Raw genomic sequence first — 9,314 nt, forward strand, 5'->3', positions numbered from 1 at the left:
AATATGATGTAAAAATGCTATCTTGCCCTTGCTTTAGATGCTGTTGTTCTCTGATCTTCTGTAAAGCTTCTTTGAATACCTGAAATACTACAAATGCTCCAGCCAGAATCATGTTTAATGTTGGACTAGTTCATACTGAGCTTTTCTATATATGTATGTGTTATGACTCCCCTTCGAAATTCAAACGAACAAAACAGAAAGCAGCCGTTTCACAATTAAATCAAACGGAAAGAAGTCTTACAAGATAACGGCTGGCAGAAACCACAGCATAAATATTTACTCTGTCTGGCAAACCAGTCCTGGCAATAAATCTCCAGTCTCAGAGCTTCTTGCTGTAACGTCCTCACTCAAATAGTCATTTTGTTCCTGGCAAAATGTACCAGCCCAGCTGTGTCCTTTTATACTCATTGAGGCAACGTGCTAATTTACTGACTCGCTCTCCTCATTCGCTTCAGCTGATTTTGCCTTCTCAACCGTCTTCTATTTTTTACATTTAACCACAAATTTTCAAAGTTCTCATCTCCACTAGAAGACTCTCTCAAAACTTCCCTGTCAGCCATTCCCGGCTGTTGATCAGATAAGGAACCAGAGGAGGTCAAAGGTCCTGACAATTCTAATACATCAGGTCTGTCGTCCTTTGTCACGTCCATCTCCTCATCCTGGTTATCAGTCCAATCACTAAGCCAGGCCGGCTCATATCTTTCTGCCATGACCTCCTCACTTGAACTCATATCAGTCACAGGAGCTGAATCCAAGCCCGGAGCCACAACATGTATGTATGTATGTATGTATGTATGTATGTATGTATGTATGGCATTCAGCTTTGTTCGGGTATTTTCCCACGTCATTGTAGTTGTGCTTTTAAAGTTGTAGCAACGTTTCGGCAGAATCTCATCTGCCATCATCAGGCTTCTGTATAGTGTTCATCTGTGAGTCAGGCTTTTATAGTGGTTTCAGATTTAAATTTGGGGCAGCCTATTGCTGTGCCAGAATGGTTTTTTCTTCACCCTGATTGGTTGGGAGTCTTGGTCTGTGTTTATTGGTCTTGGAGTTTGCTGTGTTCTGCTTGATTGGTGTTTCTAATATCTTCTGTCTGTTTTTTGGCTCTTTTTGTATCTTGATTGGCTGGCAACATTGTGTTACTTTATTGGAAGCCTTTAGTGCAGCTTGGCTCTGGGTAAATGGACAAGTCAAAACTCCCAGCAGGGTCAATCCTTCCAGTCACAACACACACACAGACACACACACACACACACACACATATTTGTAGCTGTTAGAAAGAAACTATCCTTTCAGAAGTGGTTGCAGTGTAGAAAAAGCAGGTGAATTAAGGAGAATTGGACAGAAGAAAGTGTGGCAGGCATGTCCTCATATTTTTTGCTTTATTTTTCTAGTTCAAGAAATAGAGCATATAATGCTTCCCTGTGGCTTTTGTTTGCTTTTGAATTTCAGAAGCAAGGTTCAAGCATCTTTGAAGCAGTAACAGAACCATATCATGAGGAAGCAAAATGGTGCTCTTGCAAAAATGCCATTTCAGAGACCAAAAAGTGAAATAAGAGCACCTCTCTACTTGACTTAAGGTAGAAGAAAAGGAAGATCTTCCAATGATCTACTTTTAGGGATCTCTTTTGCACAAGAACATATCTAACTAAGGAGTTCCTTTGTCTCTGCCAAATTCTATGGATCATTGAAGGTGTCAGGTTAGATACTTGGGACACTCAGTTATACCAAAATATGCATATAGGGAAGCCTTGGTAGTAATAGACAGATAATTTCAGGGCAATATTTAAGAAGGTAAAAAAACTTCTTCCTTTCCCTTCAGTTCCAGTTTCAATCTTTCTGTAAACTGATATGAATTGCAAAGAGAAATTTGGTTCTCTCTCATTTGAATCTTAAAATGGCTGCCAAAGAAAACAAGGTAAATGCAGATGAAATTATTTTCCAGACATTTGCTCTTGCTTTTGATTTTAAGAATATTTGATACATTTCTGGCTTGTCGGTAATGGGTATCATGACAGGTTTTTTTAAAAAATATTCTTCTGTGCAGATAGGCAATTATTCCGTGCAGACCATTTACCATGTCTAAGACATCATCAGTTCATTCTTGTGTTTCTCCAACATGGCAAGATGTAAATGATGAGGCTAATAGGACAACACCAAACTGTGTGGTATTCACTAACACATGCAGAGTTATTGATGATGCTGTGAAGAACCAAGGGACAACCAAAGTCTTTGATGAAAAGCATATGATTTGCTACAGATTTCATGATGCTATTGTGCAATCAGAGATGAAGCACCAGACTTTCAGGTCTAGGTGCTTCAAAGGAAAAGGATAAACTAAGGAAAAACTAAAAGCTTTTATTCAGGAGAAATGTCATCTGGGGAGGCTAATCAAACATAGGGGATTGCAGAGGCATGTTTAGGAAAGACTGATATAAATGTTGTGGCCATAGTCCTAGAGTTCATCAGTGACCCCTAGCACCAAGCAACAAAAGATACCAGAACCACTGCTGGTCTCAGTGTGTTCCAAATCATTACAAGCAGCTGCTATTGTTTATGGAGAAAAAAAGGTGGTGCTGAAAAGAGCCTGCTGATCTTCAGTGTGCGTGGTGGCACTTTTGACACGACAAGTTCAAGAGGAAGCACAAGAAGGACAGAGTGTGTGAAGCACACCTTTTCCTCTGGTACTCATTCAGGGAAATTGATTCCCTGAATGAGAGAGGCAGCCAAAATGCATGACATGATGACCATTACAATAAGGAAGCTCATGACAAATGGCTGCTTCAGCATAAACAGATGGTAATTGATGATCTTCATCCTGGAAAAGCCACTATAGTCAAAAGAGAAATCCATAAAAAGTTGGCAAACATGTACAAGACCACGCCAGATGTCATTTTTTACTTCGGCTTCAGGGACCGCTTTAGTGCTGGGAAGACAATAGGTTTTGGTGATTGATTCTATGATTCTCTGGATTATGCAAGAAAAAATAAACCAGGAGTGGTTGGTATGAAAAGAAAAATACTTCAATAAAATAACACAAAAAGCATAATAATGGGATAACAAAGGTCAGAGGAACAGCTAAAGCAAACGTGAGGGCTGAGAAGTGAACCAGCCAAAGAACAAAACAAGGGAAATAGAAGTAACACACCATATTATCTATGAAGGTTGTACTGATAAATCAGTTCTATGAATAAATTTCTATAAAGAGTGAAAGAAAAAAATACTTAATAAGCTTCTGGGGAATATAGTTTATAGACCACTGAGGACCTCAATATCTTTTTTTAGTTATTTTTGCTACCCACAACAATAAATTGATCTACCAAGAATTTGGTGAGGGGGATGGGGTGGAGAGCAAAAAGAATCTCATGGTTATTCAACAAATAAGCAGAAGTTGAACTCACTGGTTCTGCAAGCCATCATAGAGCCAGTTTGATCTAGTAGTTAAAGCACCAGGCTAGAATGCAATTCTACTCCCACTTTAGGAACAAAGTCAGCTTAGTGACTGTGGGCCAGTCACTCGTTTTCAGACAAACAGTATTGTTGGTGCAGCAAAAATAGGAGGAGGAAGGAATATTAGGCACGTTCGCTGGGATTAAAAAAAAATCCCTTTCTTTAGGATGCATAAAATGATTCCTCTCCATTTTTGTTTTGAAGCTCATTTCATGAATTTATCTAACTGGCAAGGGCATAATATCTTGTTTCCATGACATAAGACCATATTTGAACTAGATTTTCTATATAAATGTCATATTTGCAAGATACCTTTCCCTCAAAAGGATTGTAAAAGGATTGCTGTTGCCTTGACTGTACCCAGAAAGGAAAATAATTTGCACATGTGATGCTACTATGGATAGGAGAAGGGAGCAGAAGAACCCAGCAATTGTGGGGGAGCATGTTTAGTGCAATTTGAATAGAACATCTGAGATCAAAATGGAGGATATGTTGAAATTCAGGCAGGCTGGCTTCATTGCTGACAGCACAGGAAACATACAGTTTAAAGATGAAGGACAAAATTGCCTCCAGTCATTGTGATTACTGTAAGAGGGATCTGTTCATTGCACAGCCATTCCTTTAGGCTGTGCAAGCAAAATGTGATGTCCTTGTAGATTGGGGAGATTATCCAGTGAAGTGTAGGGCATAAATGTTTTCACTAGTTAACAATTAATCAACTGCTAAAAAATTAGAAAACTCCATTTTTCATCTACGGAGTATAATGTGCAGTTTTGTTTGCATTGAAAAATAAACTTCATTTCTCATGTTGTCAATGAAGTTATCTGTTGAAAGTATTACAGAGCTCAACACAAAAGTGTGAAAATTATAATTTATAGTAGCCAGGTACTAGGTTTTTAATCGCAGAATATGGAGGGAAGGCACTACATCCAAAATAGAGGTCTTATTTTGTTTGGGGTTGCATCAAGTTTATTTTCTAAGCACTTTCCAGTTTGCCACACAGTCTATGCAGGAGCAACTGTAAACACATGTGAAGTCAAATTTCCCAGCTCTACTTGTCTGAAAAGTGTTTCAGTAGAGTGGAATTATGGGATTATTCATGGTCAACACCTATTTCACAGTTTTGGATGAATTTCATGGATATTTTGAAAAACAACTGTCAATGGAGCTGCAAGTCATTTCAAATATATTTGCCTCATCTCCACAGAGGACTCCTTACCTTGCAGTTTTTATGGACTGGATTTCAGAGTAGCTTTTCTCATCTTCATCCAATTCAGATGTGTTAGAACAGGGGATGGGGGAGGGTTTTTCCAGAATTGTCATCTACTGGAGTCAATTACCATAGCTGGTAATATTAGTAGTTCCAATTTCAACTCATCTGAAAGGCAATATGTCGATACGTCAGAGAAGAGAGTTTCAAAGCACGCATGTGCATGCACACACACCAAGTACATAAAGAGAGCCATAAATATATCTGCAAGCTTTTGCATGCATTCTGGTCTGTGAACATCAGAATCCCAGCCTTATTCTGAATTAAGTATTAATTCAAACAAGATGCATTGATTTTTTGATCAAATCTGCTGAGAAACCATTATTTTTGAAACCACTGAGAACAGAAAGTTTAAGAGTTTACAAAAATATTTGCACATCTATGAATGTATAATTATATTTTCCAGCTTTGTCTCCCAGAGATGTTTCAGTGAGTTACTGGCTATGCTGTAAGTCATGGTGATTTGGGGCCATATGTAAATAGCCCCTAAGCAAGTGATGACTGTAGAGCCATTGAGGTGAAGTTTGCATTCAGATGTTCATGTTTCAATAGCAAGGAAGAGAATGGCAGACAAGAGACTTCTCCCCATTTTCTCCTAAATATGCAACTGTGAAGGAGTTCAGTTGTACTGGTTAGAAAAATCAGGTGGTGTTCTGTTGAGCATCAACAGAAAAAGCCTTGCTTTGGCTGATTTTACATTCCTAGAATAATTCCAGTATACTAGCAGAGGTCCTAATATACTAAACATATAGTGCAATAGGATACAGCTGTCAAGTTTCAAAGTTTACTTTCGCTGTTGCAACCATTATCACTTCTCAGCTTGCCAACGAACCAGGGGGGAAGAAAAAAGGGTGATGGAATGTAGGCTCCAGACATCAAGACAGCCGCGAGAACCAAGGACAATTTGGCAGGTGTTTGCCAAAGTCACATACTTTTTTCCATAACAATACAATGAGACCTGGTCTAATAGGGAGAGGGAGAATCTATATTTTAATTATGTGGATTTGCATGGGAATTAGCCAGATCAAGTTTTGCCCTCATCTGTGCCAAAATGATTTACTCAATAAAATTTTGCATTAAGAGATTGGATCATCTTGGCTGTGCTTGCTTTGGTTGGGTTTGTCAGTTGGAACATTGAGAACATCATAGAAAAGTATTGCTTTTTAAAGCAGATGACATTTACTCAGACACAAGAGTTAAAATGACACCCCAAATTTGTGAACATTTATGTGGATCTGTTGCAAGCAATGAAACAGGTGCAAAGAGATGGTGATCTAAAGAAACAGTGTGCTTGAGGGCAGAGCTGATACCACGGTGATACAACGGACTTCCTCAGTGCTCCTGGGGGACCCATCGAAATCCCAACAGACAGTGGTCCCTTTGGACCTAAATAGTCTTGTAGGGGCAATTATCAAGGAGGGGACACTCTGTAGATCCCAGGGATACCACAATATCCCTGGTTAGAATAGAATAGAATAGAATAGAATAGAATAGAATAGAATAGAATAGAATAGAATAGAATAGAATAGAATAGAATAGAATTCTTTATTGGCCAAGTGTGATTGGACACATAAGGAATTTGTCTTGGTGCAAATACATAAAAGTATACATAAAAGAAAAGATACATTCGTCAAGAGCCAAGAATCATAAGGTACAACACTTAATGATAGTCATAGGGTACAATAAACAATCAAATCATACTAGAAAATAGTCAATATAAACCGTAAGGATACAAGTGACAAAGTTACAGCGGGAGGTAGGGATAGAAGACAAAGAGGAAAGAAAAGAGAACAAGAAGAAAGAGCGATAAGCGAAGAAGTAAAACTGAAGGAAGCAAGGGAGACAAGGGCAACAAGAGCAGCAAAACCTTATTATAAATAAAAACATGGAAGAGGAAATAAAGTTGATGTCAATTGATAGAAATGGACTGAATTTGAGCCAGGGGAACATGAATATGTGTTTCTTTTCCAAATCAGAGCTCTGTGTCAAAAGTGAGCTTTTGTGGCTGAATTTTCTACTACCAATGCCTTGAGCTAACTCTTCAAGGAAAGTTCAGATCTGATATTGAGTGTTTTTTCATCATTTGTGTCCCAAGGGAACATGAATATGTGTTTCTTTTCCAAATCTGAGCTCTCTGTCAAAAGTGAAGTGAAGTTTTCTGCTGTATTGTGTTCTACCAACCATTGTGAGATATGACTTGGGCTAACACCTAAGGGAAAGCTTGAATATGAAAATGAAGTGGTTTTTCAGTGTTTCTAACATAGGGGAACATGAATAGGTGTTTCTTGTCCAAATCTGAGCTCGGTGTCAAAAGTGAACTTTTCTGGCTGAATTGAATTCTAACAACCATTTCGAGATATGCCTTTGGTTAACTCCTCAGGAAAGCTCAGTTCTGAAAATGAAGTGAGTTCTTTTTTTTTTAGTAATTTTTTTATTTTATTTTTATTACAACATATCTTCTTCCATTTGACAATGTGTCATTTGGTTACAAATATCCTGTGCAATGATTGTAATGTTTACAATCATATTCATTACATAGTATTAGTCTTATCTAGTCTTATCTTATTATACTTATTGTACTTAAGATCACTATCGCTTTATCTTTCTTGTTAGCTTATTTATTTCTATTAAAATACCTATTATCCTTCTTAACTAATCCATTAATTATATCTAGCTTTCATATTTTTTCTCTAACCATTGATAGAATAATTCCCTTTCCTTATAATATTCAGCTTGCTCTCTTTTTTTGATTATAAATGTTAATCTATTCATTTCTACACATTTCTGTTGTATCACGTCTTCCAACCATGAGCATATTTTTGTCCAATATTTTTTTGTTTCATCACATGCCCACCACATATGGTAATATGTGCCAGGTGTTTGGTGGCATTTCCAACATTTCACTGATTTATCTTTAAACATCTTCGCCAACCTCGCTGGTGCATAATGCCATCTATAAAACATTTTATGTAAGTTCTTTTTGTATGTGGTTGACATAGTTACCTTATAATTTCTATCCCATAGTTTCTGCCAGTCATCGAGTGCTATTGTATAACCAAAATTCTTTCCCCATGCTATCATTGTCTCCTTCACTTGTTCCTCTTCTAGTTTAATGCCTAATAGGTAGCTATACAGTTTTTTTATCAACCTTTCTTCTGTTCCTGTTAGTATCTTATCTAATTTTGTCAATTCTTTGCATAAGCCATATGTTTTAACATCCTTTTCATATCTCACCTGTATTTGCAAGAATGAATACCAAATCATATCTATCCCTTGTTCACCCAATTTTTGCTTGGTTTTAAGCTCACCTCTTTCATTTAAAATATCCTTGTATCTTACAATACTTCCCATGTTAAAAGTGTTTGAGTAGTTAAGTGCTTCCATTGTGGAAAGCCAGAGCGGTACTTTCAAATAGTGCTGTTCTCTAGTTTTCTCCCAAATTAACAGTAAGGCATTTCTTATATAGTGTCTCTGAAAGTAATCATGTGTCTTATTTTTCCCATACCATAAAAATGCATGCCAATCCAGTTGTAAATCATGCCCTTCCAAAGTCAACAATCTTGTATTCCTTAATACTATCCATTATTTCATCCATGATAATGCTGCAGCTTGGTGATATAGTTCCCAGTTAGGTAGTCCAAAAACCCCTCTCATTCTTGCATCCTGTAACATTTTAAAGCTTATTCTTGCTTTTTTCCCCTTGCCAGATAAATTTCAATATTATTTTATTAAGATCCTCAAAATATTCCGCCCCCCCCAAATTTTATCAGACTGTTTGGAATAAGAATAGTAACCTTGGAAGTATATTCATTTTAATTGATGCTACTCTTCCTATAAGTGATAGTTTGCAAGCCTTTCCACTTCTCCAAATCTATTGTGATTTGTTGCAATAGTTTCTGATAATTATCTTCCTTAATCGTTACACATCTAGCTGTTAGCAGGACTCCCAAGTATTTTATTTTCTTAGTAATCTGAATATCCAGTCTCTTCATTACTTCTTTTTGTTTATCTGTGAGATTATTCACTAGCATTTTAGTTTTTTCTCTATTCACTTTCAAACCTGCCACTTCACCATATTCTTCTATTTTCCCTAATAGTTTGGGTCCTGTTTCCAGTAGATCTTCTAAAATAAAAACTAAATCATCTGAAAATGCCTCTTCCTTTTTTATTTCCATTCCCATTATCTCTCTATCCTGTCCATTATATCTATTTAGTTCTTCTAAGGTCAGAACAAATAACAATGGTGATGGGGGCATCCCTGTCTTGTACCTTTCTTAATATTCACATTTTCTGTTATATCACCATTTACCATCACTTTTGCAGTTTGTTTATATTGCTGCAACCATTTTAATAAATCTCTCCCCAAAGTCTATTTCTTTTAGTTGTGCCAACATGAACTGCCAGCTCATGATGTCGAAGGCCTTCTGTGTGTCAGGAAGATCAATGCCATTTGCTTCTCTGGGTGTGGTTCATAATATTCCAATGTGTCCAATATTATTCTCAAATTGTCTTTGATCTGTCTCTTTTTGGTCTGGGTGTATAAATTGATTTAAAAATCTCTTCAGTCTTTCTGCTATTATTGATGCAAATATTT

The 9,314-nt window shown here is 37.1% G+C and overlaps 1 pseudogene; it reads left to right on the forward strand.

Annotated features, from left to right (window-relative positions):
• The first annotated feature begins 2,731 nt into the window (after positions 1-2,731).
• LOC113440936 (small ribosomal subunit protein eS24 pseudogene) lies at positions 2,732-3,107 on the forward strand (annotated as a pseudogene).
• The last annotated feature ends 6,207 nt before the right edge of the window (positions 3,108-9,314 follow it).

Source organism: Pseudonaja textilis, chromosome 1 (assembly GCF_049901715.1).
Source record: "Pseudonaja textilis isolate UNSWEBS1 chromosome 1, rPseTex1.2, whole genome shotgun sequence".
In the NCBI taxonomy this organism is placed as follows: Eukaryota; Metazoa; Chordata; class Lepidosauria; order Squamata; family Elapidae; genus Pseudonaja; species Pseudonaja textilis.